At 40.7% G+C, this 25,475-nt stretch overlaps 1 protein-coding gene and 1 non-coding gene across 2 annotated transcripts in view; one reads left to right on the plus strand and one right to left on the minus strand.

The window, feature by feature from the left end:
- Nucleotides 1-25,475, minus strand: part of RNF150 (ring finger protein 150) — a 263,115-nt gene that overhangs the window by 229,255 nt on the left and 8,385 nt on the right. The window lies entirely within an intron of this gene.
- On the plus strand, nt 15,359-15,465 carry LOC122695792. The gene has a single exon (XR_006341545.1). It is a non-coding gene; the product is annotated as a U6 spliceosomal RNA (small nuclear RNA).

A 25,475-nucleotide genomic window follows, 5' to 3' on the forward strand; every position in this document is an offset into this window, starting at 1 on the left:
TGTTGACTATGAGGGCTACTCCATTTCTTCTAAGGGATTCTTGCCCACAGTAGTATATATAATGGTCATCTGAATCAAATGCACCCATTCCAGTCCATTTTAGCTCATGGATTCCTAAAATGTCGATGTTCACTCTTGCCATCTCCTGTTTGACCACTTCCTATTTACCTTGACTCATGGACCCAACATGGAACCTAACCTATTGCCAGGTTCCCATGCAATATTGTTTTTTACAGCATCGGACTTTACTTCCATGACTAATCACATCCACAACTGGGTGTTGTTTTGCTTTGGCTCTATCTCTTCATTCTTTCTGGACTTATTTCTTCACTGCTCTCCAGTAGCATATTGGGCACCTACCGACCTGGGGAGTTCATCTTTCAGTGTCCTATCTTTTTTCCTTTTTGTACTGTTCATAGGATTAGTCTCCAGAGGGATTAATCTCCAAAATTTACAAACAGCTTATGATGCTTAATAGCATAAAAAACCCACTCAAAAACCATCAAACAACCCACTCCAAAAAATGGGCAGAAGACCTGAATAGATATTTCTCTAGAGGGGACATAAAGACGGCCAATAGGCACATGAAAAGATGTTCAACAACACTAGTTATTAGAGAAATGCAAATCTAAAACTACAATGAGATATCACCTCACACTTGTCAGGAAAAAATCCACAAACAAATGCTGGAGAGGGTGTGGAGAGAAGGGAACCATTCTACACTGTTGGTAGGAATGCAAACTGGTACAGCCACTACGGAGAACGGTAAAGACGTTCCTTAGAAAACTAAAAATAGACCTACCAGAGGGGCGTCCCAGACAGTGCAGTAGTAAAGAATCCACCCACCAAGGCAGGAGGCGTGGGAGACACGGGTTTGATCCTGAGTTGGGGAGATTCCGTGGGGGAAGAAACGGCAACCCACTCTAGTATTTCTGCCTGGAGAATCCCCACAGACAGAGGAGCCTTGTGGCTACAGTCCAAAGGGTCACGAGGAGTCAGACACAACTGGGCAACTAAGCAAGCAAGCACAGAGCTACTGTATGACCTTGCAATCTCACTCCTGGGCATATGTCGGGAGAAACACATTATCTGAAAGAACACATGCGCCCTAATGTTCACTGCATCGTTGTTTACAATAGTCAAGACATGGAAGCAACCTAAATGTCCATCGACAGAGGAATGGTAAAGAAGATATAATATAGATATACAATGGAATATTACTCAGCCATTAAAGAGAATGAAATAATGGCATCTGTAGAAACACGGATGGACTGAGAGTGTCATACTGAGGGAAGTATGTCAGAGAAGGAGAAATATCGCATGACATCCCTTATATGTAGAATCTAAAAAAGAAATTATACAAATGTACTTGCTTACAAAACAGAAAGAGATCCATAGACTTAGAAAACAAACTTATGGTTGCCTGGAGGAAGGGATAGTTAGGGAGTTTGGGATGGTCATGTGCATCCTGCTATATTTAAAATGAATAGCCAAAAATAAATAAATAAATAAAATGAATAACCAACAAGGACCTGTTATATAATACACAAAACTCTGCTCAATGCTATGTGCCAGCTTGGATGTGTGGGGGTTTTAGGGGAGACTGGATGCATGTACAGGTATATCTGAGTCCCTCTGTTATTCACCTGACACTACCACAACACTGTTAACTGGCTACAGCCCAACACAAAATAAAAAAGCTTAAAGTTTGGAAAAAAAAGATGGATGCCTCCTTAAAGTGAGGGGAAAAAATGGATGAATCCCCAAAGCATAATTCTAAGGGAAAAATCAGATACAAAATGATTCTCTGTATGTAAAATTAATCTCTTTTATAAAGTTGTGCAAAATTTACAGAGAGTTTATCTACAGTCAGGTAATAGATGTATACACATTTTTATATAGTGTGCAAAATGAGCAAAAGAAAAATATGTGTGTACATGCAAGGTGATGATTTAAGAACCTCAGAAAGTGGCTGCCTCTGGGCCAGGATTCTGAGTTCACCACAGAGGGGTATGAATAATCCAGTTATTATACTGACTGCTGGGAATATGTGTTATTTGCAATTACCATTAGTCTTTAACTTTACATATATGTTACATGCACCCTTATGAATGCATGGTAGTTTTTGTAATTAAAATGGAAGTTCTGTGCAGATCAGATGTGCATGTAACAGTTAACAGCAGACCCTCTGCGATATGGAGGGTGGAGAGAAGGGTTAACTGCCTTGTTTACTTCTTGCTAATGCGCTTCTGTTTCTGGGTTTGTTTGGAGGTTTTATTTATTTATTTATTTTTTTGTAACACAAGGAGGAGTGTGCATTTATACATTTTTTTAAAACACTAAAGATAACTTTTAGCTACTAAAACTAGGAATTATGTTCATTTTAGGAAGAGTCCTTTCTGCTACATAGTAAGATTACCTTGAAAGGATAAACATGAGATTTGTACAACTTTCATTTTTCCAAGCTACTAAAAGACACATAATCATTAAAAAAAAAATACCATATTTAACTATAAAACCTTCTTTGCCATACTTGCTTCTTTTAGAAAAGACGTTTACCATGCCCAAATAATCTTTTTATTTTCATTGTGGACAAGGTAACATGGTGATCATAAGACTGCATAGTCCTTTACACAGACAAGAGATCCTGAAGTTCTGAATAGCCAAGTGGAGAAAGTAATTAGAATGCCTGGCTGAAATTCCATGAAACCCCAAGAATCAGTGTTGTAATTCTTTTATCCCTAGGTAACTTCCAAATTCCTTTGTGTGGTTAACAATGGCCAATAACCAGAGTGGGAAGATCTTTACATGGGAGTTAATGTTCTCTCAAGCTCTTTCCAGGTCTAAAAATCTTTTGGGTTCTTTTCAATGCAGCCATATCCTCAGCCACTAGACAATGTGATGCAATTAGACTCTCCCTCCTGTGGTTTTATCAGAGACTAACAGCCTGAATAGAAAAAAGCGTTACTTACCAAAGCAGACCACAGTCTGCAGAACTGTGTTGTTTGGGAATATTACTTCTCCCCAAATAGAGTGTGAGTCCCATAGAACAAGGGACCTTATGTTGGCATCTTAGCATTGTTGGAGTCTAGTTCAGTGTCAGGAATGCCCAACGTACTGATAAACTGTTTGCTGAGTGCATCTGTTTGCTTAGCAGTTCAGAAAACTAACTTCTTTTAGCCAGCCAGCCATATATGTCATCACAAATCTTTATTTACCACCAATTCTGAGCCAATTACAATGGCAGATCCTGAGACCACAAACATGATTAATACACTTTTCTGCCTTTAGAAGGTTAGATCTACACCAAAGTATAGTCTGGAATTATATCTGTCACTAACTACATGGATAAAACTCACATGTTGAGTGAAAGATGCTAGACACAAAAGAATACATTCTATATGATTCTGTTTATATCAAGCCAAAAGAGGCAAGACTAAGCTATGGAATTTGAAGTTGAGAAAGTGGTTCCCAGAAGATTAGTGACTAGAACAGGACCTGAGGGGGGCCAATGAGATCAGTTAGTGGTCTTTTCCCTTAATCTTCACATGATCAATTTTTGAAAAACACCAAGCAATAAAATTCATGATTTGGGCACTTATATATATATATATGTTTGGAGAAGGCAATGGCAACCCACTCCAGTACTCTTGCCTAGAAAATCCCATGGACGGAGGAGCCTGGTGTGCTGCAGTTCATGGGGTCGCTAGGAGTCAGACACAACCTGAGTGACTTCACTTTCCCTTTTCACTTTCATGCATTGGAGAAGGAAATGGCAACCCACTCCCGTGTTCTTGCCTGGAGAATCCCAGGGATGGGGGAGTCTGATGGGCTGCCGTCTGTGGGGTCACACAGTCGGATACGACTGAAGCAACTTGGCAGCATATATATATGTTATATTTTTTAAAGATTTATTTATTTAGTTATTTGTTTGACTGCATCAGATCTTAGCTGTGGCATGCAGTATCGATCTTTCAGTTGCAGCATGTGGAATCTAGTTTCCTGACTAGGGATCAAACTCAGAACCCCTGCATTGGGAGCGCAGAGTCTTAGTCACTGGACCACCAGGAAAGTCCCTATGCAAGTTGTAAGTTCATTTTCAAAAGAACAACACTTAAAAAAAACTATATGGCTTGTCTCAGGGCATTTCTCCACTGTTCATACAGTTCAATATTCTCCACACTTTGCCACTCTTGTTCTAACTCAAATGCCACCTCCTGCAGGAAGTCCTCATGGAACCCCAAACTTGAATGAATTTCTCCTTCCTCTGAAATGCCACAGCATCTTACTAATGCAGCTTCCTTACTTTCCTTTAGCTCTGAGCAGTGTGTCAAAATATGAAACAATCCTCAACTCACATACCTATCAGAGTGCTTTGGACGTATTAGGTTCTAGAAAATTCTTTAGCACAAATAAACACATAACACTCTATTCCCTGAAGTCCTCCATATGACTTCTTCCTGTGCTTCAGGGTGATATTTAATCTGTCTTTAATTCAGTACAACATATACCTAGGGCAGCCATCCAAATGTGATGTTCATAAGCCTGAAACCCTTTCTACCAATGGCTCGGACATGCTAAAAGGAAAATAGCACTGTCTATCCATTCTCATAATAAATATAATTTAAAAAATTCAAAACAAAAATGTTACTGGTAATTTACTATATGCATCGTCTTACAACTTGATCTTTATCTTCAAATGCCATGCACATCTTCTCGTGTCTGCACATGCCATTCTCACTGAGGTTCACTGCATTTTGGAACAATGCTTTGGCAGAATGGCCACAGGCAGAGAGAATGGACCCGACCTGCTTAACCAACTCCCCATCTATGGACATCTGGGCCATTTCAAAATGTTTACTTTTAAAATGATGAATATCTTTATTTAAAATTGTCTATTCATGCTAACTATGTAAGGGTAAACACCTAAGAGGTTTACTTTCTGGGTTAAAATTATATGGTGCTTCCCTAGTGGCTCAGATGGTAAAGACTCTGCTTGCAATTCAGGAGACCTGGGTTCAATCCCTAGGTCAGGAAGATCCCCTGGATAAGGGAATGGTTACCCACTACATTATTCAAAAGTACGTTGCAAAGGATTTTCTAGAGTACACACTGTTAGATATGAAGACCGCAGGGATGTCTGTTTCTACTGCAGCAAATCCTACATTTCACTGATGCACTGTTTTCACTTTTCAACATCTCTGAATTCACATCTCTTAAGATCAATGGCATCTTCCAGTCACTGTCAGGCAGCTGGCTGTTGGGCCTGGGTTAACTGCCTGCACCAGGATGTAACACCTCAGCCAGAAAAGGACCTGGAGACCATTCCAGGAATGGATGTAAGCGCTGACTACTGTCTGAAATCATTGTGATACTTTCTTTATGCTTCAGAAAGTGCCAGAATTGAATCTCGCAGAAATTCAGCAGCTTAGAAAAAAATTCCAGAGGAATAAGCATAAATAATTCTTTCATGAAATGCTTCATTCTTAGGGCTCTCAGAGGCATAAATGGTAACAGTGTGAAAAACATAGGTGTGGATGTCCTAAGTTGAAAAGAGATTCAGGAGTGCTGAACATTTATATGAATGGAGGGCAGTTTGATATGTGTTTTCCTCCTTCCCATTTCACAAGGACTGGGTTTGACTTGAAAGTCAAGGTTAGAAACCTCAAAAAACTTTACTAAACTTCTGACCCACTCACCTCAGCCAACAGAGACTGTCCTGGAAGCACATCAAATTATTTTTCCAGTTGTTTCCTTTTAACAATTCAAGGACAGAGTTCTTTTAGCATTACCTTAAAAACATCTATTCTGTGATGGCCTAATAGAAGTTTAATAGAAGTTTCTTTTCCTGAAATGGATCCTTTCGGGGATTCCTCTGCTTCCTCATGTCTGCATCCCAGTAGGTTTGCCTCTCTTTACACAGCTATACTGAAAATTAATCCTAAGATTTACTATTTATAGTTTTAATACAATTTTGCAGATTTTTTTAAAGCTCCAGGTAAGAGGCAAAACCATGCTGCAACAAGCTAGGAGAGAAATGCACTGTTCTGGAGGAGCAGCTGTAGAAGAGAGGAGGGCAGTGGAGAGGAGCCAGGAGAAAAATGAAGACAGACAAACTCCCGGTGAGTGATGGTCAAATTTGTACTCAGTCACCATGGGAACCATGCAATCGTGTCTTACACCAAAAATAAGGGGGTGGGGCTCCTGAGATGTTTGCTGTGAAAGCAGATGAGAAAGTGGGGGGCTAGTATGAATTATTCTGACTTCGGAGGCAGTATCTATTTCAGGGAAGCAGGTGGAAAAATCAGGGACCAAAGCTGCAGGTGTGAACAGCAGATGATCCCCAGAGTGACTGACATGATGGCAAAGAGAAAGGAATGTCACTCACCCACACTGCCAAAGTTAAAAAAAAAAAAGAAAACTTTTCAAGAAGGAAAAGATCTAACTAAAATGCAAGGCTGAATCATACAGTATGTGATGTGAGCCCACAGATTTTCAGAAAAGTCCTGTACACTAAGAGTATGATTGTGTGCATGTGAGTGTGTGTGGTGAGGGGGAGGTGAGGGATATGTTCTGGTAGGGTCTTCATCTCGGGGGGAAGGTAGGAGGAGAGAGGGGAAGGAAGAGAGAGACACAGAACCCTGTTTAGGTTTGGAGCACCCTGGTGTATAACAGTGACATCATCAAAGGTCTTATGACAACCATGAAAATATAAGCTCCCTGGAAAGCTCAAAAAATTCCAGAGAAGGACTGAATGGTTTATAGGATGAGAATGATGATTCAAATCTTCACCATGTAGACTTCAAGGGACTGGGAGCCCCCAACTGCTATCTCAATTTTGCTTCTCTATGAAAATACCATTTACATTACTCCATAGTGTGTTAATTACATTCTAGTCTTTGTATTTATCAACACTTGCTTTTCTTTCAGAAGAAAAAGGTGAGGGATTTTCATCTCAAACTGGAGATGAAGTTGTGGAATGGATTCCAGAACCTTTTCACTGATGGAAAGGAATAATATTTTTGTCTTCTATAATGTCCAAAGTGACAATCACCAATACTGTGTATCTACTATCAAATAATAGCATCATATTAGACATATTAGACAGCATATTAAAAAGCAGAGACATTACTTTGTCAACAAAGGTCCATCTAGTCAAGGCTATGGTTTTTCCAGTAGTCATGTATGGATGTGAGAGTTGGACTATAAAGAAAGCTGAGCACCGAAGAATTGATGCTTTTGAACTGTGATGTTGGACAAGACTCTTGAGAGTCCCTTGGACTCCAAGGAGATCCAACCAGTTCATCCTAAAGGAGATCAGTCCTGGGTGTTCACTGGAAGGACTGATGTTGAAGCTGAAACTCCAATACTTTGGCCACCTGATGAGAAGAACTGACTCATTTGAAAAGACCCTGATGCTGGGAAAGATTGAGGGCAGGAGGAGAAGGGGGACGACAGAGGATGAGATGGTTGGATGGCATCACCGACTCAATGGACATGGGTTTGGGTAGACTCCAGCAGTTGGTGATGGACAGGGAGGCCTGGCATGCTGCGGTTCATGGGGTCACAAAGAGTTGGACACAACTGAGCAACTGAACTTAACTAATGGCATTAGGGGGCTTGGATCTTCCTGTTGCAAAAGGATCCAATATAACACACAGTCAACACCATATTACTGAACCTGGTCCACTGATGACATTGTCCGGTCTCAGCAGGTAAGCTGGGAGTCATCAGGATGCAAGCTAGCAACATTGATTTATTATGATAAGCTTTCAGGAATATCCATTGAAGGTGTGTAAACAAAACCACATTTTAGTCTTCAAGTCATTTCTCTACCCATACTGTTAACTGTAAGAATACTGTCAATAAGAAGAAAAAATATTGGTTAGAATTTCACTGCGTAGTTGACCCTCCTCAAAAAACCTAGAATGGCCAAAAGACACAGAATGTCTCAGAACCAGAAGGAAAAGCAGTAACTTGTACATTAGATACCTGCTCCCTGATCCTTTCTTTTCCTAAAGGCCATAAACATGTGGTGCTGGAGAAGACTCAAGAGATTAAACCAGTCAATCCTAAAGGAAATCAACCCTGAATATTCATTGGAAGGACTGATGCTGAAGCTGAAGCTCCAATACTTTGGCTACCTGATGTGAAGAGCTGACTCATTGGAAAAGACCATGATGCTGGGAAAGACTGAGGGCAAGAGAAGGGGAGAGAGGATGAGATGGTTAGACGGCATCACCGACTCAATGGACATGAGTTTGAGCAAACTCCAGGAGCATCACTAAGTCAATGGACATCAGTTTGAGCAAACTCCAGGAGATGGTGAAGGACAGAGAGGCTTGGTGTGCTGCAAGTCTGCGGGGTCACAAAGAGTTGGACACAACTGAGCAACTGAACAACAATGACAATAAAAATTTCAGCTTTCAGCACAGATACTCAGCCATATAGCCACCCCTACCTTCCCCAACACCACCAGGGAGCACCTGGAGGGTTGCCATCTTCCTAGTCAGGGTGAAATGGATGATTGACCCTGGCACTTGGAAATTCCTACCTAAGTAACAGTGTTTACAGACATGATCCAGAAACCTCTCTGCAGTGGGCCAGCTTCTCCGGCTCAGCTGGACATCAACCTAGGGAGGCAACAACAGGTAAACCTGCCGATAATCCATGAGGAAGGCCCTTTCAACTTTTGCATTTACAAAGCCATGGTGGAGAAACTGATCACAGACTATGCAGTGAACTATAGACTGTTTACTAAGTAGTGATCTTCAGCAAACAGAATAACAAAGGTAGAAATAAAAACTGGATATTTAAGAGTGTGGTTATAGTGTTACAACAGTACTTCTTTATAAGGTATTACTAAAAACACAGCCTGGAAAGACCAGAGGGGTCTGGATTCCAGTCGACAAGCTCTTCCTTCTTGTCCCCTGGTTCTCTATCATAGGCTCATTCATTTCCATTTTCCTAGATGCTTTCAGGATGAAGACACCAATGACATAACCTTCATCTCACTGTTCCTCTGGTTTGGAGATGAAAGCACAGAGCCTTTCTCCTGGACTCCAGGTTCCACCAATGGTACTCACAGGGCTCCGGAGATTCTGGATTCCATTTCCTCTAAAATACATTTATTTTTATTTATTTGGCTGCACTACGTCTTAGTTATGGCATGTGACATCGTTTTTTACTTGTGGCACATGGGATCTAGTTCCTGACCAGGGATGGAACCCGGGCCCCTTGCACTGGGAGCTCAGAGTCTTAGCCACTGGACCACCAGGGGAGTCCCCCCCGTTGGCTCCTTCATAGGAGATAAAATTGCTGGAGATGCTTCTCCAGCATGAATACACTGCCTTCTGCCGCTGATGAAAACCACACACTTTTGCTCAGTAGAGGAGAGTGTTAGAGAGCTTCCTGGCTTCCATTCAGGAAAGACTAGCCTCTGAGTTGGGAAAACTTTCCTTTACCTAGAAGCCTTTCTGTTCGAGCTTCTATTACCAAACCTCTTGGCGGCAGCAGGCATCAGCTTGCTCTGTGGACATTACACAGGGTCATAAGGTTGGACGTGGCAGGCATTTTTATAGAGGAAAACCATGATGAGTCACTGGGGTATTATCTAAGACCTTGGCTTTTAAATCCACTGTGACCTTTCATACACACAGGTGGATTTGTAATAAAACACAAGTTTTGCAAAATAATGGCTATCCATATTACGTGCAGTGAATTTTAATAGTTTCTCCTTCTGTTTCACTTTTAGAAGGGCTATGTAACCTCCTAAATTTATTTTTTAAGTGCAATTAGAAAAACAGTATAAAAGGTTAATGAGACAGGTGAAAATATAACTAAATTGATCTATTTATAGGAAATCTCAGAAACACAAGTGTGAAAGTTTTAGATATGAGGTTCTTTTATTTCAGGCAGTAGAATGATTCCCTTTCTATAAAATTCCAAACACAAAGGTCTAATTAACTTTTATGAAAGGATCAGGCAGGGGCTTCCCAGGTGGCTCAATGGTAAAGAACCTGCCTGCCAATGAAGCAGATGTGACTTCGATCCCCAGGTCAGGAAGATCCCCTAGAGGAGGAAATGGCAACCCACTCCAGTATTTTTGCCTGGAGAATCCCATGGACAGAGGAGCCTGGTGGGCTACAGTCCATGGGGTTGCAAAGAGTCAGACACGACTTCGCAGCTGAGCACACACACATGCAAAGGATAAGGCAGTAAGTTGCAGGTGGAAACATTCTGAACAAACCTGTAATAAATGAACAAGGTTACACCACAACAGAGACATGCTGGATGGGGATGGGGTGTTTGTTCTGATCAGGGATCATAGAGGGAAACAAGAGGTGACGAGGTTGGGGGGCATCGGAGCAAAGAGTGAAGGTCAAGTTTTCTTGACTTGTACACATCACCTAATCGGCTCACTTCTGAATCCAGTGGAGAATGTTGGCAGCTGCTACTTAAAGCACAGAGGGAACAGAGATCGGGCGATTCAGGTCAGAGGTCACCAGTAAAGATACAAAAAAAAAAAGAGCAGCTCATCCTTATTACACGATTTGCAAGCATAACCCAAAGAGCCATTTTCCCACCTATTAACACCGACATCATCCACCCTGCAAAATTCTGAGTGCAGAAACCTCTGTCTTCTGTTTTGAATCATCTCCAACCTAGCTAATGGCAGTCAAAACCGAGTGGCAACTGGGCAGCAGAAGAGCTAGGAAATGTTTCTATTCTTTAAGGAGAGGGGTTGTTATTGAGCCACTCAGTCATGTCCGGTTCTTTTGCGACCCCATGGACCGCAGGCCACCAGGCTTCTGTGTCCATGGGATTTTCCAGGCAAGAATACTGGAGTGGGTTGCCATTTCCTTTTCCAAAAGGAGAGGGGAGAGTTAATTAAAAGCCTGCAAAGTTCCAATGACTAGATTTTTGCCTCTACATCTCTTTATCCATTAAGAATGGTGTGTTCCAGCTTGAGCAAGCATGGCTTCCCCCTCTCTGAAGCTGTCAACAAATGATACTCTGCACAGTGACAGTAATGTGAAGGCTACTCAACGTCCCAAAGGCAGACTGGCTGCAGATGCAAGAGGACCCCAAATTGTCAACCTCTTTTTGCAAAGAAAAAAAGGAATGGTTGCTGAAATGCCAGGATTTGTGACAGCCTTAACAATGATCATTCAAATGATGAAGATTCTACAGCATGAGCTTATATCTTTGTGAGTCTGGAAAGGATGTCTAAGTTGAAATCATTCTAGTAAGACCCAAATAGAAACCTAGGCATTGCCAGCACAATCATAGTGACCTATTTTCTCTCTCTCTCCCTCTCCTTCCCTCCTCTCTCCTCTCTCTCTCACACACACACACACAGACACACACACATTCTTATACCTCTCCAGACTTATTTATCCCCATCATGAAATGGCATCCAAATACTAATATGATGACTCTGCACTGCCTTCATTTTAATAATCCCAACCCTGTATGTCTACTGTTTAGAAGTTAAATTTAGAGTCTTCTGAATTCCACATATTCTATATAATCAACCATTAACACCTTTCTTTCTGGAGATTTAAATGCCAGGATTAGAAACGGTAGTACCAAATTCATACCCATATATGAGGAAATGCTTCTAGTAATGGTTTTGCAAGTTAAAGGGTTTCTCTAGATTGGCCAATTTACCTAAAATTATACTTTGCCCTTGGGAGAATCTAGGGAAAACTCCCAATTTTAGGTTCAGAATGTTAAATGGATGGAACTCTCACATCTTCTGGTCCAAGTGCATCATCACACATCAAAGACAACAGCCTCAGCCTCTTGACAACATCTGGTACAATGTACCTCTTTACTGAAATTCTCTCATTTGTAGGTTTCCATAATTTTAGTTAATTTGGCTTTATTCTAATCAAGAAGTTCCTTTCCACGACCAACCCCCCAAATGCTGCCCCACCTGCCCCCTGGTCTGTCCTCCCCTAACACCTCCTCCAGTGCTAGTCTCATCCAAAATTCAACCCTCAGGGCTACATCAGCGGCAACATCCATGTGACCAGCCTCCAGGATCTCAAATACAACATTCAGTTCAGTTCAGTCACTCAGTCATGTCTGACTCTTTTCGACCCCATGAACCTCAGCACACCAGGCCTCCCTGTCCATCACCAACTCCCGGAGTTCACCCAAACCCATGTCCATTGAGTCGGTGATGCCATCCAACCATCTCATCCTCTGTCGTCCCCTACTCCTCAATGTTTCCCAGCATCAGGGCTCAATACTAAATTCACTTTTAAACTTCTTTTTCTTGTTTTCCTTTTTATAATATCATTCACCAATCACCCATCCAAAACTGTCCTTTTTTAAGTCCATCCTCATTCAGACATCAGTTTCTCAAAATTATTTCTGAAATTTCTGGACTGTTGTGATCAGCTTCATAGCTAACACCCTCTAAAACCAGTGTCTCCTACATACACTCCTCATTGCAGGTAGAAGGAAGATTTTCTCAAACAGAGCTCTGAAAATGTTTGCTTAAAACCTTTCACGGCTTCCTATCACCGACAGAAGAATGTCCAACTTCCTAGTGTCCTTCCCTGAGTCTCAACCTATTTTTTGATCTCATCTCACCAAACAAGCCACGCTTGTCACTCAGGCCCACTCACCTTCTTTCAACAATTAAATAAATGGCTTCCTCTGCTTAAAGTGCTCACATCTGCTCCTTTCCTCACAACTTTGATTACTTTAAAATGTCACCTCCTCTAACAAGCCTTCTTCAAATCTCCAGGCCCACTTAACCATTCCTGGGTGTTCCTACAGCGCTCTGTTCATTCTAATAATATCACACATAGAGGATGCCTTCTTGTTTGCCAGATGGTAACCTGCTTTAGGAAAAAAAAGTAGTATTTTGCTCTCTGCATTTAATGCATCTGCACAGAAGTAAAGTGGACTTCCTGGTGGCTCAGATGGTACATCTGCACATAGTAGGTGCCTAATCTTAACAAGTGCTAGGTAAATATGTAAACACAGGAAAAACACTCTTGAATTAAGAGAAGATGTGATTTTCAGTCCTGCCTTGGGTAGGACTCAAATTTCGAGCTCTATCTACACACTGATAAGCAGTATCTTTACTGTCTATGCAGTACAATTACAAGAATAAATGAAATCAAGCAAAGCACTACATCAAATACAGACAAACGTATTAAGTATAATTCAAGAATATAATCTTTTAATGTTTATTATTTCACCTAGATATATCAAAGATTAAGAGGGTCTATAGCCAATGTCTAAATTGTGGGTGAATGTAAGTGTAATGAAAAATAGGTATTTTACATATCTTAGCACTTATTGTTCTAGAAATTAAGGGTGACCTCAATTTAATATCATTATGCTGTACAGATCACACTAAGTATTAGTTAGCATCAGAAGCACTATGTTATAGAGATAAAAAGCATAGACTTTTGATTAAAATAGGTATGAATTCTAGCACCACATTATTACTTTGCTTTCCTATTAGCATTATCAAATTATAAAATGTTCATTATAAAATGCCTTTATAGCATTTACCATATGTATAAATACTTTACATATATTAACCCATTATTCTCACAAGAGTCTCATGAAATAGGTCCCATTATTCCCATTTTACATCAGAGGAAACTGAAGCAGGACGCTTGGTAAACTTGTCCCAGGTGGCAAAGCTATTATGAGGCAGAGCAGAGATCTGAGTTGGCCAGTCTGGTTCCAATCTGGTTCTAATCACTAACCCACTGCAGCCAATCTATAAATGACATGACAGATGAGTACAATGCACAGCCCACAGGAAATTCTTGACAGACGTTATACTCCTTTTGTACTAAAGCTACTCAGGTGATGATGATATATGCAAGTAGTCCTGAAGTCTGCTCCACCATCGCCTGACCACACCCCCAAGCCATATGGACTCGGTGAAATGGAGATCTTATCTGTATGGTGAACTACCCTCCTGCCCGTATAAGCAGAGTTTCCAAGAAAGCTAGAAAAAAAAAAATCAAACCATTTTAGGAAGCGATTAATTCATCCATTCAAATGGGAGCTAGATAGATCTATTTTTTCTTTTGTTGAATCATTAAAATGTCATTATTCCAGGCTGAGGCAAAGGTAGAGAGTTTGCCAGTTCTTTCAGACCCTCTGGTTGTCTTTCAACAAATCCCAGCATGTCAATGTCACTGCCTATTACAGTCAGCGTGGTTCACACTGTGTTCACTTGCTCCAGCTCTCCCTCCCCTTCTGAGAATCTCAGAAGCTCCCCTATCACAGGGATGTTGCTGCAGTTCTTCCTTTAGCCTATCATTCAGGGAAGAATGGTGTGAAACACTCTCTCCAAATATAGCTCCCATTTCTGCAATGCTTTTGGCTGGCGCCTGCTTTGGATGTGAGAAATACATTTGCTTACAACTATTGGGGTAGACAGACTTCATGATTCCTTCAGCTGGGCTAATTCTTATATACAGACCTTTGTGGGTACCGACATGTTTTTTCATTGTTTTCTTACAAAATCTTTTTCTAGTTTAATGCTTTTCCTATTTCAATAAACACTGTGTGTCTCCACTGTCAGCTACACAGGGGTTTTTGAATTATGTACTGCACAATGTCAATACCTAAGAGTCATATTTTTTTTAAATATTGCTTACTTTTTATTTCTTTATTTGTGTGTGTTTTTCTAATTAATTATCTGACCACTTGCATGTGGGGTCTTAGTTCCCAGCCAGGGATCGAACCCTTGACTTCTACATCCCTGCATTGGAAGCACAAGAGTCTTAACCACTGGGCCAGCAGGGAAGTTCCAACATTTTCATAATGATTCCTTTAGCACTCACCATGTGCCAGGTTCTACACTAAATGCTTCACGTGCATCTCAACACACTTACAGCCATAGGACAACAAAGAATTATTGGGCCAAAACCACCAAGAGTGCCATGACTGAGAATTCTGATCCTGAGGAAGTGATCCTTCTATCTTTCAGAGGTAACATCCCAACTGTACTTACTACCTGCTGTGTGGTTTCTATAAGGCCATGCACTCTTGGGGCTTTGTGTTTTTCACTGATAAAGTAATTAACTTATACTTTTCAATTAATAAAGTAAAATAATTAAACTTGATGATCTCTAAAATCTTTCAGAAAATGTGTGTTTTCATTTTATGGTTAATTAAAAAAATAATATCAAGGTAACTCTGATCATCCAGAGAGAAAAAAATTAAAAATTCATTGGCCTACAGGCAGACATAAGCTTACATCGTAAGGGCCTTTTTGGTCAGCTTGCCTGGGGAGATTTGGGTAAAACAGTGTATGTTGTTAAGAAAAAAAATTTAAGGAATATTTACTTATAAGAATCATACAAGTGTGCTCGCTTCGGCAGCACATGTACTGGGATTGGAGCGATACAGAGAAGATTAGCATGGCCCCTGCGCAAGGATGACACGCAAATTCGTGAAGCGTTCCATATTTTTAAAAAAAAAAGAAAAAAAAAAAAAAAGAATCATACAAGTGAAAATACTAGGACTTAATGTTAAAATAAGCAACCAAAGGAAACACTAAAAATAGGTGAATGAAATACTGAGCATGAGAAATCACGAACACAATTAAAGAAAATCTTATTTAAGATCAAGGGAGTAGCAATTTAATGAACAAGCAAAACTGCTCTGGGACTATGAGAATCAGGCATCTTCGAAGACCAATTAAAATCCTCAACTATGTATTATATGTGCATGTACACACATACAATTTTTAAAATTCCCTCAGTGACAATAACAGGCTTATTCCTTTATTTTGATCTTAAAATATCTTTCAGGTAAATGGGATTTGTATTGCCTGGCAAATATTCATAATAATTACAAATTTAGGAAAATCACAGTAAGATAAATGTAAAGGAAATGATTTAGTTATAAAACTCAAAGTAACATGTAGTGGTAGAAATCTGCATAGACCCTTTTACTTCAATAGCATTCGTAGACAGGAGCCTGACTCAATTCTCTAAGAACAATCAGCATTTTAAACTAATGGGAGTAAGGCACTCTGAGAACTGAAACTATTCTTTAAGCCAAAATATTCAGACAGTGACTAACCAAAGGCATTACCATGTTCAGAGGGCACAGGGTTTGGCTTATGGATTAAATCCACAGTAGTTAGTACTTTGTGAGTGTGTTTGCTTAATCACTTCAGTCGTGTCCAACTCTGAGACACCATGGACTGTAGCCCGCTAGGCTCCTCTGTCCATGGAATTCTCCAGGCAAGAACACCAGAGTGGGTTGATGCTCTTCTCCAAGGGATCTTCCTGACCCAGGGATTGAACCCATGTCTCTTATACCTCCTGCCTTGGCAGGTGGGTTCTTTACTGCTAACGCCACCTGGGAAGCCAGTTTGTACCTTGTATGTCTATAATAAATATTTCTTATATAATGGAAGAACTGCATTGCTGCAAGTATACAATTTAATACGAATGGCAAATTATTAAGTTATCTAATGTTTATGGGAAACTGTTTTCAGACAGATTATCTTAAAGAAATTTCTTTTCATTTCCCCTCTTATAAAAGAAAAAGCACACACATATAAAAATTAATGAAAAGTAAAAGAAATCCTACACATTTCCCAAGATAGTTGAAAGTGATATAGATCTGAATTAAAATATCAGCTTTGCTTCTGTCCATCTGTGACTCTGGGCAAGTTTCCAACTCACGGGGTGTATGAAAGGAGTGAAGTACGAAAGACACCTAAGTCAGTGCCTAGAGCCTTGTGTATTCAGAACTAGTGTTGATTCTCTTCTTTATAGTATTTATTCAATCCAGCAAAGATCTGCTGAGCTCCTCAAAAAGACCAAACACGGCTCAGAATGGAAAAGAACCTGCCGGCAATGCAGGAGACCTGGGTTTGAGAAGATCCCTGGAGAAGGAAATGGCAACCCACTCCAGTATTCTTGCCTAGAGAATTCCAAGGACAAAGGAGCCTGACAGGCTACAGTCCATGGGGTCACAAAGAATCAGACACAACTGTGCAACCAACACTTTCTAATGAAGAAGGTGATGAATTTAACATATATGCCTGGAACCAGAAGAGGTGACTTGCAGAAAGGGTATCTTGGTTTATTCAAAACGGGAGAGAATTCTCCTCAGCGGCCTCCCACAGTAGGAGAAGAGATGGCATGGGAGAGATGGAGCTTAGGGGCTGCTTAGAATAGACACATGCCCCTCACACACAGGCTGCTGGACACTCCCTAGCTACTAGCCAGTCATCTCTCAGGGCTTCTGTCAGAGCTCCACAGGCCTTGCTCCCTGAGAACTGATTTCAGGGCTTCTATCTGGCCCTAAGCTCATGAACCCCGAGGCCTGGCCTGACGTTGTCCAGAGCTGAGTTGCTAGACTCCAACGCGCCAGCAGGTGCAGAGGGTCAGGTCATATTCACTTGCACTTGAACCTGGCTGCCGTGTGACCTTGGCAACTTAACAAGTTTTGGGTGATCTCGGGTTTTTCTCCTATCTCGAGCTCTTCTCAGCCTGTAGCATATTAAAAAAAATGGCCAGCACTGGACACTTATGGATGGCTTGCTGTTGCCAAAATATTGGCTCTCTGTACACAGGTGCCAAATAGAAATATAGAGACAGAGTTTTGGAGGAAAGAGAAACTTTATCTCTTTGCCAGGCAAAGCAGGACAGAACAGGCTCATGCCTTGAAAAACTGTATCCCCACTTGGAGAAGACAGTGAGAAGTTTTATAGCAATTGTTCAAAGAGGGTGTGATCAGCTCCTGGACATTCTTCTGATGGGTTGGTGGTGAGGTAAGCAGGAGTCAGCATCATCAACCTTCAGGTCCAACTGGTCTGGGGTCTACAAGCTTGTGGGCAGCACACCATTGTTAATCCTGAATTTCTCCCACCTGGAGGGGGTTTCAGTATCTACAGAATATCTCAAAGATGTTGCATGCATCCTTTTCTGGGGAACCAGGACCTTGACTCAAGGCTCTAGGATTGTTTCTCTTGAGTATTTGTTTCTCTCTTGTCTTGCATCCTTTCCCTTCCCTAATTAGCAACAGCTTGAATCTGCACATTGGAACTCAGAGAAGGTCATGGAGGATAAATGAAGGCTATTTCCTATAATTAAAGAAATGGGGAACACAGAAAGGCTTCGTGCCCAGGAGCCCCCGAGGGCCCTGTTTGGTATCATTACTACTTGGTGTTGAGATAATCTTATTCAAACTGCCCGCTCGCTCCAGAAGGGCAGTGTCTGCTTCACCAGAAATGCCCATTCCTCTGAAAAAAGAAATGGAATCTGGACTGAGACTCATCGAGAAGCCCAGGACAGTGGGATGAATGCTCTATGACAGTGGACCCCTGCCACTCGCCCCAGTCAACCTGGGTGACAACACATCTTTTTTAGCAACACTGGGGTCACCAGAAAGGTAGTGGCCTATTTGGGGGCTATTATTCCTTTTTAAAAATATGCCCCATCCCAGTTACCAAAAATCAGTCAAGGGCCAAAGTTTGAGCTGTTTTTCTGTTTTCTTATTTAAATTGCTCTCATGGTAAACATGAGAAACTGCAAACAGGAAACAAAGCAGAATAATATTTGCACGAGTCAATGAACCACAATTATTTTAACACATTGGTGACAGCCTGTGCTCTTCCAATATCTTAACCTCCTCAGAAATTTCACTTTAATGCCAAAATATCACTTATTCTGGAATGTACAAACTGTACTGTAGTAATTAGGTGCCACCTTTTCAAAGGCTAAATATAAAAATAGTGAGTAGGCTCATGGTTATGCTCTGGTTCAAAATGAATTCTAATTAGCTTCACTAAAGAAAATGGCTTGTTCTCGTCTTCCCTACAATGTTATGCATTTTTCACACTCTGACTAAGTTAATGAAACACAAAAGCCTTTTTATGAGTAAGACGCTCAGATATACTTAATATAGTACCTCAATAGAAAAGAACGCTGATGCGTTTCAGACAGCAGTAAGCCAAATTACGAGTCATTTAGGCTTACCAAAGAGAGTAGGACTTTCCAATTTAAAAGGATCAAGTTTTAATTAGGTGAATGGTTTTTCAAGACAGTCAGAGAGGTCAAGAACATAGAGGAGACTAATGAGTTTTTCACCTGCAAGACTTTGAACTGTAATAAAGCATCACTTCATGTCTTTACTGAGTATGGCCCTGTGAGAAGGAAATTGACTTCTCACTCATAGGTCTAGTGTTTGCTGCAAGGTGAGCCTTAGAGATGTTGATTATTTCCCTTAAACATTTGGTCGAAACTCCAGGTACCTCCCACCAAGTGGCATCCATGATTAAGCAGAACAATTAGCTAATATTACTGCAGACAGGAATCATTCAGGACACTGGAGCTAGTTCCCAGAGGAAAGGGCTGGGTGCACCCAGCACCTTCCCCCAGGAAGCTCAATCTAACAGGAGAGACAGCAGGTAACAGAATTAATCTCAGTGAGGTGGACATAATCACTGCATTTAGGAAAGGAAGAAAGAATAAAGTAAGGATATGTATTTTTTTGTAGAAGTAAAGTCAAACTGATAAAGATAGTATCATTTCATTGTTTCAGAGCTAAAGTAAAGTATGCCAATACACAAGAGATTAAATTCATTCTACAGCAACTGTCAACAGCTTCAATAAACAATTGCTTTAACTGATGCTTGTTATCCTGATTTCAGAGAAAACTTGAACTTTCTCTCCTGGTTCTCTCATTGCCCAAAAGGCCACAACTTCTCATATCTCACTGGTTATTTCCTATTTACAGAGATAGGTGCATCATAAACTATACTGGTAGGGTTTACAATCAACCTCTAAGATTCCCTTCCTACTAATACTCAGGTCCCCTGAAGTATCAAGTCTACCAGATGTTCATCTTCTGGTAAAAACATCAGGTGGCACTGTCTCCAGGTATTCTCTCAGATTTCTGTGTTTGATAACAGCTGACTCTCAAGCTGACATTTCTAATCCACTATCTTTAAAAATCTCATCTTGCAGAACCTCCAAAACAAAGTTCCTCAGAACAGAGATGTATTTGCTTACAGGAATGGGGGGAGAAGGCATCCAGGTCTTAGAAAAACTGGCAGGGTAACAGGAAGAGCTCTCAGGGCATAACGACTCTCAAGGATCAAGTTCAGGTTAGACAGCAGATGAATTCCTCAGCACAGGTCTGGCTAAGACAAGAATCACTCTGCTATGCACAAGAGAAGAAATGAAGTGTGCAATCCCTCAAATTAAATCTTGCCTTCAACGTAAGACAAATGAAGAGTGTGGAACATAAAGTCATTACTTCGTCTCCTAAGTGAGCAATGCACCTGAGAACTGTGGACGGGTTCATATTTTACACTCACTTATCCATGCATGCTTCCAATAGATATTTACTAGATGCCTTTTATGTGCCAGGCTCTAGGAACACAGCTGTTGATAAGACAAGAACCTTGCCGTTGCGGAGCTTATATTTTCATAGGAGTGACAGTCATTAAGTAAATAATTGAAAGAAATAATACAATAATTTCAAGCAGTGATAGAGAGCTAGGAAGAAAAATAAGGGAGGATAGGGCAAGAGAGTGAGGAGCAGATTCAGTTTTTTTTAATATGGCCAGGGAAAACTGATGAAAGGGTGACTGAGCAGTCAGGACTGCTATGGAGGGGTGAGTCGGGTACACATTTGGGAGAAAGATGCAAAAGTTGAGAGTGGTGACCGCAACTCTCCCTGCCCGTGTGAGTAGTAAAACTCCATGATTTTATCATTGAACTCTGTAAGAAGCTGCTTTCCTCAGAGTACAGGTGGCAAAAGAGCAAACTGGATTTTTCAAAAGGAGTTGATAAAATAAGGGGGGACGGATAAATGTCCACCAGACATTCCTGTTTGGGAGTCATTCTCACACACTTCAAATGCATACAGAGACACCTGCTGTGTGAATAATAATTCCGTCCAAAAGTTGGTGGGGGAAAGAGGGTCCCAAAGGCCCTGAGGTTGGGGCAAGCTTGCCGGAGTGGGAATAGGAGCTAGACAGGGGCTGGAGGTGACACAGCAGTTCAGAGATGATGATGACCGGGACTCGGCGGGTGGTAATCAAGGTGGTAAGATGTAGTCTGATTCTGAATATGTTTCTTTTGACAATAAGTAGACTGAACACGTGTCCGATGCTCAGAGCTGCCCCTCTGCCGCATCATGCAGTGTAAGAGTTCACAGCAGCTCTGATGGGGACACGTGAGGCTCACTTCACAGGGTGAGGCTTAGGTTAAGTCACGTGGCTCCTGTGTTTCTGGGCTCTCTCTGCCCAACACGACCACAGAGTCTTGGCGGCTCCTCCACCACTGTGCTCGTTTTAGAATGGTGCAACCTCACTCTTACCAGCTCAGTGACATCAAACTTCTATCTTGAGCCATATGTTGCTTTATGTCTCGCAGGCAAATGATTCAGGTCAGTTGGGTACCAGAATCACCTTTTTTACCATCACCCTATACTACCCACCAAACTTTGATGAGCAAACTCTGGTCCTCCCTACTTGGGGAAAATACCATGGTATTGTTACCTCTTCGGCCAGAGGCCTACAAGCAAGATAATGAACTTTTAGCACATCAGCAAAATATCACCCAACTCAATTAAAATGTTTAATAATTTCTGATTCATTATTATACTCTTTGACTGTGTTAAAGAAGTTTGCATACTTGCCAAGTTTGCCATTTGTTTGTCTTTGTGCTGCTCTCCAAATTCTGATATTTAGTGAGTCACTAAATCATGTCTTGAGGTGATATGTAACTGTACATAGTTATTTTAAGAAATTATTTTATATTGGAATATAGTTGATTTACAACGTTGTGTTAGTGTCAGATGTGCAGCAAAATGATCCAGTTATACACATACATATCTTTACTCTTTTCTAAACTCTTTTCCCATATAGGTTATTACAGAATATAGAGTTCCCTGTGCTATATAGTAGGTCCTTGTTGATTATCTTTTACATGTAGTAGCTGTGTGCTCAGTCGTTCAGTTGTGTCCGACTCTTTGCAATCTCAAGGACTGTAGCCCGCCAGGCTCCTCTGTCCATGGGATTTTTCAGGCAAGAATACTGGAGGGGGCTGCTATTTCCTCCTCCAGGAGATCTTACTGACCTAGGGATCAAACCCGTGTCTCCTGGGTCTCCTGCACGGGCAGGCAGATTCTTTAGCACTGAGCCACCAGTGTTCATATGTTAATTCAACATCCTAATTTATCGCCCCTCCCCATCTTTCCCCTCTGGTGACCATAAGTTTGTTTTCTATGTCTGTGAGCCTGTATCTGTTATGTAAATAAGCCCATTTGTATCATTTTTTTAGATTCCACATATAAGTGATATCATATGGTATTTGTCTTTCTTTGTCAGACTTATTTCACAACTTAGTATGATAGTTTCTAAATCTATCCATATTGTTGCAAATGACATTATTTCCCTCCTTTTTATGGCTAAGTAATACTCCACATCTTCTTTGTCCACTCATTTGTTGATGGATTCTTAGGTTCCTTGCATGTTTTGGCTACTGTGAACAGTGCTGCAATGAACACTGGGGTGCACTGTAACTTTTCAAATGATGGTTTTATCTGGATACGTGCCCAGGTGTGGGATTGTTGCATCATACGGCAGCTTTATTTTTAGTTTTCTAAGGAACTTCCATGGTGGCAATTAGTAAATTTTAAAAGTCCTTTCATGTAGGATTTTATACGGTCAAAGGAAAAAGCACTGTTTCTTTAAATACATACAGAACCGTGGGATAGGAGAACCTGAGGAAAGCTCTAGATTCACCCAGTGTGGTGGCTGTCAACCCTGGCGGCCCATCAGAATCATCTGGAGAGTCCCCTCCCACCACCAGACAAATTACATCAGAATCTCCGAAGGTGGGACCTGCGAGTCTGTCATTTTTAAACTCCCCAGAAGACTCTAATGTGTGGCCAGGATGGAGAAGCACTGATCTAAACCAAGTTCCCCTCTGGGACCCTCCTGCTTATCACTTTCAAATGAAAGAGGACGAGACCCAGAGGTGGGAAGTGACTTGCCAACGGTAAAGCCAATTTGAGGCAGAACCACAACTGAAACCCGTTTCCTAATACCCTGTTCAATTTGCACTTACCAGCCCCAAGACATGGAAGAATGGAAGGAAACAGTGGGGGTGTCACCAACTGCAGTCCTGATGATTCTATCACCGAGGCTTTACTCCTCTTTTAATTCTCCACCTTCTGTGTTCTGCCCAGACTGTCAAACCAGTCCAGCTTGGAGCAAAGTGATGCAGAAAGCTGTGCCAGGGTCTTGCAATAGCACCAATGCTCCTTCTGACAGATTCCACTGACAGATACTCTTTCGTCTTCAAAGGAGAGCCACTCTAGGGAGTGAGCATGTAACTGAAGACATCACTAGACAGGCTTAAAAAAAAAAAACTGCTCTATGTCTGCACATGAATAGCCTTTGACTTCCTAGTACCATATTCAGGCACTTGACCTAAGAACGTAATCATGAATATGTACCCATTTTTAGGCACATAAAGATGTCTACAGCAGCATTGTCTAGGTAGGGGAAAAGCGGAAACATCAAGGAAGTTTCAACATGTACCTTTAAATTTAAAAAAGCTATAAAAACACGTGTAATATATTCCCAGTTTAGTAAAAGTAAATATGTAACCACAAAGTGAAAAAAACACTAGATTTCAGTGAGCAGTTGAGTTATTGATGGTTATCTTTCTTTCTTTTTAAATATCCTATATTTCCAAAATTTTCTACAAGGCATATGTCTTTCATTTTAAATTATATACATATACACATGGATATTAAAGCTACAGGACAATAAACATGTGCACAGAATTGTATTTGATTCCAACATTTTTGTGTACCCTAATCATTTTGCTTGTTACTGGTATATCTTTTTTCTCCTGAGATGAAGGGCATGAACCGGGCACCCACTTCATGTCATATTCTACAAGATGACTCAATCATTTTAACAGGAGACTCAAATTGGAATCTCCCTGAACTCATTTATACAAGTTAAAAGCTAAGAAAAAAAATTTTAGTGTCATAGAATAATTTTCATGAAATGAGAGTGGCATGCAAAGAGAGTCCATCTTTCCAGTCTTATTTAACAGACCTTAAGATTTACTGAACACTTTCCATGCACCAGGGACCACTCTAGGCTTTGGAACTTTCCCATGAGCAAAAAGGGTCTAAAAGCCCTCCTTTTTGTGGCCCTTACATTCTGGTGGGAAGAGACATGCTAAGGTTAAGTAAAATTTAGCAGGGAGAAGAGCAGTGTGTGCTGGGGGGAGAGGGGGAGGGATGCTGCCATTCCAAATAGAGCAACTAGGGAGTGCCTTAGTGATGAGGTCATGGAGAAGGGGCCTTAGAGAGGCAGCCAGTCCTGCTCATCTGGGAGGAAGAACATTTCATGCACCTTGGCAAATAAAGGAGAAAACACTTTCCTAAAGAGTGGGGAAAACATCTTTTCTTTTCCACCATTCTTTGGGTCACTTGGAATTACATGTAGGTATAATCAGTTCATGGCTACAGATGAGTATCTTCTGAAGAAAATGAGGATCAGGGAAAATACTTATAGGAGAAAAAAGGCATTTGTACACTGACAAGACCTCGAAAAAATCTCAAATCTGCCTTTTCAATAGTGCTTACTGGCAGATTGTGTGTGTTAAAAAAAAAAGTTATGATGGAGAGATACCAGGCTGAATTGGTTAAGAAAGACAGTATTTCCTGGATCTCACCTAATATATGTGCTCATTATATAGTTTTGCCTGGACATGAATTAGCCACACATTTAATGCAAAAATACTTTTTCAAATCTCTATCATGAAATATGGGACTTCCCTGATGGCTCAGAAGGTAAAGAATCCACCAGCAATGTAGGAGACACAGGAGACGTGGGAAAAGATGTTCCTACATCAAATACAGAAAAGCCTAACAATCCAATATATAAGCTCTAATTTTATGGCAAATGATTCTTACTTCTACTGAAAATGATTTTCTAAATACTGCTATATCATGGAATAGATAAGACTTTTTAAAAAACGATACTGGTAGAAAAAAAATTCATAAACAATGCTTTTGAGGCAGTAAAAGAAATTTAATTTTCCTCTCCTATAGAAAAATAAAATAACTAGATCAAATCATAATCACCAATATTTTTATTTCAATCTATAAAGCATACTTATCCTATCATGAGTTAATCTGCCAAGTGATTAACCTCTCCAAGTTTAAAATAAAAGATTATAGTACATCTATAGACAATGTTTCCACTTAATAGAACCACTGTTATTGCAGCTTAGCGGAAGAACAATCACACAGCACAGGCAGTTTTATTTCTCTGGTTTTATATTACCAACAAAACCCTCCAGAGCTGACATAAAATGAAAGTCAAATTCTATTCAGATTAATTCAAATTTAGCAACTCAATTTACATGATAAAATACACAGAATTCCAGCATCATTTCAGTCACTCGGCAGTAAGTGAAGGT

The sequence above is a fragment of the Cervus elaphus genome, chromosome 5, assembly GCF_910594005.1.
Source record: "Cervus elaphus chromosome 5, mCerEla1.1, whole genome shotgun sequence".
Lineage (NCBI taxonomy): Eukaryota > Metazoa > Chordata > Mammalia > Artiodactyla > Cervidae > Cervus > Cervus elaphus.